Source organism: Vigna unguiculata, chromosome 6 (assembly GCF_037176805.1).
Source record: "Vigna unguiculata cultivar grain cowpea cultivar isolate G323 ecotype 2 chromosome 6, ASM3717680v1, whole genome shotgun sequence".
NCBI classification, from domain to species: Eukaryota; Viridiplantae; Streptophyta; class Magnoliopsida; order Fabales; family Fabaceae; genus Vigna; species Vigna unguiculata.
In genome coordinates, this window is record NC_140797.1 from 7,401,657 (window position 1) to 7,407,447 (window position 5,791).

The following is a 5,791-nucleotide window of genomic DNA, read 5'->3' on the forward strand; positions in this document are numbered from 1 at the left end:
ATATGACCGTTATTGCCTTTACTAACAACCAATAGTGCACTCTGTTTTTATCTTAGTTAGTTATGCTTTATTCTTTTCATATATATATATATATATATATATATATATATATATATATATATATATATATATATATATATATATATATATATATATATATTGTAACCTCCCTAATTCTATAGACACGAAGATATACAGTAATAAAAATAACAGTTTCAGTTTTTCTTCTCCTAGTTTTCTCTTTCTGTATCTTTTCGTTTTCCGCTGCCTTCATCATCTCACATCCTCGACTATTCGTTTCTCTCATCCATGGAATGTTAGTTTCTAAGATGGTATCAGAGCTCTTCATTTGAAGAGCTCTGTTGCGCGTCTCTGAACGGTTCATCTTCAACCTTCTTTTTTATTCTTGCTTTTCTCTTTTACCCTATTTACGTTGTTTCCTTTCATCATGGCCAATGAGGATGTGAAAGCCGCTCCCCCTACACCATCGTATCTCTACCTGCATCTAAATGAGAACCCAGCGGTTCCCTTGGTGTCCCCCATTGTTGAAGCATGCAACTACCATTCTTGGAGCAGGTCTTTCGCGACAACCTTGAGTGCTAAAAACAAGCTAGAGTTCATTGATGGAACAACTGAGGAACCAAAGAAGAATAACCCAAATTACCCGCTGTGGAACCGGTGCAACAACATGGTGGTTTCGTGGTTAGTCCATTCTGTCTCCCCTTTGATAAAACAAAGCATACTATGGATGGACAAAGCAGAGGAAATCTAAAAGGATTTGCGGTCAAGATTCTTCCAGGGGGATCTTTTGAGGATCTCTGAATTGCAGATGGAAGCAACGTCCTTGAAACAAGGTGATCTCACCGTGATGGAGTTTTTCACAAAGGTAAGGACAATTTGGGATGAGCTTGAAAATTTTAGACCCGAACCTACTTGCAAGTGTCCTACCAAGTGCTCATGTGATGTTGCTTTAGTGATTAAGCAAAGGAAAATTGAAGATCACGCCATGCAATTCTTGCGAGGACTCAATGATCAATACAACAATATAAGGTCACATGTCCTTCTTCTTGAACCCATTCCTCCTATTACTAAAATCTTTCATTATGTAGCATAGCAAGAAGGACAGATTGGAGGAAATTCTTTCTTTCCTAACACTGATGCCAAGATTAATGCGGTTGCCACTATTTCATGCACCCACTAAGGAAAAGGCGGACATGTCGAATCTATATGCTGCAAAAAGCATGGTTTTCCAACAAATTTTGATAAAGGGAATAAAAACAATGCCAATAGAAAAGTCTACACGCACTGCAGACAAAACAGCCATACTATTGATGTGTGTTATAGGAAACATGGGTTTCCTTCAGGCCATAAGCTTCAAAGCGTAAAGACAGGTTCAGTCAATCAAATGGAAACTCAACACGAGCCAAAACACAATGACCAGCAACGTGATGGAGACCAAGATTTCAAGCTCACTCAGCAACAATATCAGGCTCTATTAGGCCTTCTACAACAAACCAATGATGTCAGTAAGGCTTCAGCCAACATAAACCAGGTTGGATCTATCACATCATGCAGTTTTGATCCAGGTATTGTTACTCTTACTGCACATTCTTTGAACAAAGATAAATGCTTAAAATGGATTTTAGATTTCGGCGCCACTAACCACATATCTTCATCTTTGTCAAATTATGTCTATTATAATCAAATTCACCCTATTCCTGTCAATCTTCTTGATGGGACATTATTAATTTTGTCCATTATGTGAAAACCTAATTTGGTAGAATTGTTAAAGTCATGCAATCTGATAATGGCATTGAGTTTGACATGAAAAGTTTTTTCCAAAATGAAGGCATTTGCATCAAACTAGTTGTGTTGAGACCCATCAGCAGAATGGTATTACCGAGAGGAAGCATCAACACATTATGCATGTCACTCGTGCAATCCTTTTTCAGTCCAAACTTAGCATGCAGATTTTGGAGTTATGTTGTCACTTATGCTGTTTTTCTGATAAATTATGTTCCCACTCCTTTTCTTAAGAATACTTCACCCTTTGAAAGGTTGTATAACAAAATTTTTGATATAAATCTCATTCGGGTTTTTTGTTGCCTACACTTTCTATCTACAAAAACAGCTGACAGAAAAAAAAATAGATGCTCGTGCTGACACTGGCATCTTTCTTGGGTTACAATCAAATGTTAAAGGCTACATTATTTACAATTTAAAAAGTCACACAATTTGTGTCTCTCGAAATGTAATCTTTTACGAAAATCAATTTCCTCATACTAGACTCTTTGAAAATAATGATTCTTATCATGACCTTGCTGTTGAGCATCAAATATCACACCATGACACCCTTTATGAAGAAAATTTCAATTCTGAAACCACCAATGACACTTTCAGTGCCACTAATGACGAAATCCCTGCCAATCATAATCCTCACATCGATAATAGTGATACTGTAGATGATTGCAATGTCCACTATGAAGATGTTAGTCTTTGCAGATCTATTAGAACTATGAATGCTCCAACTTATTTGAATGATCACCAAACCAATTTGGCTATGCATAAATCCAATTACCCTATCAGCTCTTATGTTTCCCTTGCTTGGCTCTCACCACATTTTAAACAAGTAGTTGTCTCTCTTGATACTAACATTAAACCAAAGAATTACAGAATTGTTGCACAACAAGAAAAATGGAAGAGAGTCATGCAAGAAGAGCTTGAGGCCTTAAAACAAAACACAACCTGGAGCATCCTGCCTCTTCCCCCCAACAAGACATCCATCGGTTGTAAGTGGGTCTATAAAACTAAATATAATGTTGATGGTTCTGTGAATAGGTATAAGGCACGATTAGTGGCCAAAGGCTATGATCAATTAGAGGGGTTAGATTATTTTGAAACCTTTTCTCCTGTAGCTAAAATTACTACTATTTGTGTCTTGCTTTCTTTAGCTGCTATAAACAATTGGCACCTTAAGCAATTGGATGTGAATAATGCCTTCCTTCATGGGGATTTACATGAGGAGGTATACATGCAGGTTCCTCCTGGTCTGGCACATAAAAAGGATCATGTTTGTCTTTTGCATAAATCCATTTATGGTTTAAACCAAGCAAATAGGCAATGGTATGCTAAATTGTCTGATTTCCTTATTTCTCATGGATATAAGCATGCCACTGTTGATCACTCATTATTTTTAAAGTTCTCTCATTCGAAAATCATTGTTCTACTTGTGTATGTTGATGATGTTGTCTTGACAGGAAATGATTTAGATGAAATTTCCAACATTACTTCCTTGCTACATGACACCTTTAAAATAAAATTTAGGTGACTTGACTTACTTTCTTGGTTTTGAAGTTGCTAGATCTGTTACAGGCATACATCTCTCCCAATGTAAGTATACTCTTGACCTTCTTAAAGACACAGGCATGCTTGATTCTACTCATGTTTCCACTCCTATGCATGTATCAAAACATAAAGTTGCTGAAAATACTAATATACTTCCGGACCCCACTCCCTATAGACGACTTATTGGAAGGTTAATATATTTGACTCACACACAACCCGATATCACGTATGTTGTGCATTTTCTTAGCCAGTTTGTAGTTGCACCTACCTCCCAACATCATCAGGCCAGCATGCGCATTCTTCGTTATCTTAAGAACGCTCCTAGCCAAGGAATTTTTCTCCAAGCAACATGTGACCTTCAATTTAAAGCCTTCAGCAACTCTGATTGGGCAAGCTGCTCTGCCACTCGTCGTTCAGTAACATGATATGTCATATACCTTGGTCAATCTCCCATTTCCTGGAAGTCCAAAAAGCAATCGACAGTCTCAAGGAGCTCCTCAGAAGCCGAGTATCGTGCCCTTACATCCACCACTTGTGAATTTTAGTGGCTCATTCATCTCATGCATGACCTACAAATTCAAGTCTCTCAACCTTCCCTCTTGTATTGTGACAATCAATCGGCCATACAAATTGCTTCCAACCAAGTTTTTCATGAAAGGACAAAACAAATAGAGATAGATTGCCACATTGTGAGGGAAAAGGTTCAACAAAAACTCATCAAGCTTTTACCTATTAACACTCACCTCCAACAAGCTGATATCCTAACCAAGACTCTTCTTACTCCTACTTTTCGTTTCCTCTGTTCCAAGCTGGGAATGCTTAATATATATTCCCAGCTTGAGGGGGGCTCTCAGAATATTAAAAGCAAGGAAACTGATGGTGCCACGTCCAACAATACGCCAAGTGCCAATATGACCGTTACTGCCTTTACTAACAACCAACAATGCACTCTGTTTTTATCTTAGTTAGTTATGCTTTATTCTTTTCAAGTATATATATATATATATATATATATATATATATATATATATATATATATATATATATATATATTTGTAACCTCCTTATTTCTATAGACACGAAGATATACAGTAATAAAAATAACAGTTTCAGTTTTTCTTCTCACAGTTTTCCCTTTCTTGTATCTTTTCGTTTTCCGCTGCCTTCATCATCTCACATCCTCGACTATTTGTTTCTCTCATCCATGGAATGACAGTTTCTAAGAGCTTTTAAATACGAAAAGTTGTAATATTTAGGGAGTTATCATACACATACGAGACTAGTGAATGCACAAATGAGCTAGTGGTCCACATATCAAACTTTAGTAGTTTAACGTTTCATAATGTAGATGTTGTAATAGTTCCCTGATTAGATGTGTAGTGAGTGGTTCACAAATCAGAAGTCTAAATCCTTGAAGTTTTAATGAATCAACTTAACTTTTCAATCTTCAAAATAATTCTAGCTTCTCATAGTCATTGGAAAATCCTCAAATTAATATGCTAGTCTCATCCATAGGTCCATTAAATCATCTATCATTGTATCAACTTCTAATGACATATGAGCATGCTTATATTTATGCTTTCCACAAAATATAAGTTAGAACATTTAATAAATGTATATGCATTACATCATATCATCAAAACTCAACTCATGGATTGTCCATTAGATCATCTATTAAAGTTGAACAGACTAAACTATCTAATTAGACTATTTTATCTAGACAGTCCAATGGAAGTTATCTATCTACAATGTCTAGTGTCTACTAAGGCTTTACTACCTGATTTTAATCAAAGATTTTAGTTAAATCTCAATTAATTCCAATTGGATAAATTCCATTTAAAATAGTTCATTTAAACTCAATTACAATGTGAGAAAGTTAAGATTAAGTGTCATGAATGTGATTGAAAATGTACATTAGATATGTTTGAATAATCATAAGAGTTAAGTATGTTTTTAGTCTCTAAACCTACATGCAAAGTTGTGTTATTTAAAACACATCCCTACACTATAGTAATGCGTGGAATACATCCTCTTCATTGAACGACATTAAGTTTTTTATGATGAGTGTAACGATGATGCTGAGTGGAGTAAAAGGTATGTACATGTGGCTAACACGTTTAATTAAAAAAAAAAACTAATTTTCTATTCATTTTTTGTTTTTCTTTTCTTTTACATTTTTTTCTCTTATTTCTTCCCTCTTTCATTTTCTTTTATGTGACCCTCAACCCCAACACCAAGGGTTTAACCACTACATCTCCTTCATCCAATTGGACACCAGCGGTAACATCGACATTACCCAAAGTCCTCATTCCCAATCCACCAAGTGATCGCTACAATGTCCCTCATTCAAGGAAAACCCAATTTGTTATCAAAACCACGTTCGAATGTGGTAGTGGTACCTTGGAAGCTTCATCCCAAACATTAAAAATTCTATGTAAAATAGAAC

General features: G+C 35.8%; 1 pseudogene; it reads left to right on the forward strand.

Moving 5' to 3' along the window:
- The first annotated feature begins 448 nt into the window (after positions 1–448).
- Positions 449–1,765, forward strand: LOC146885452 (uncharacterized; annotated as a pseudogene).
- The last annotated feature ends 4,026 nt before the right edge of the window (positions 1,766–5,791 follow it).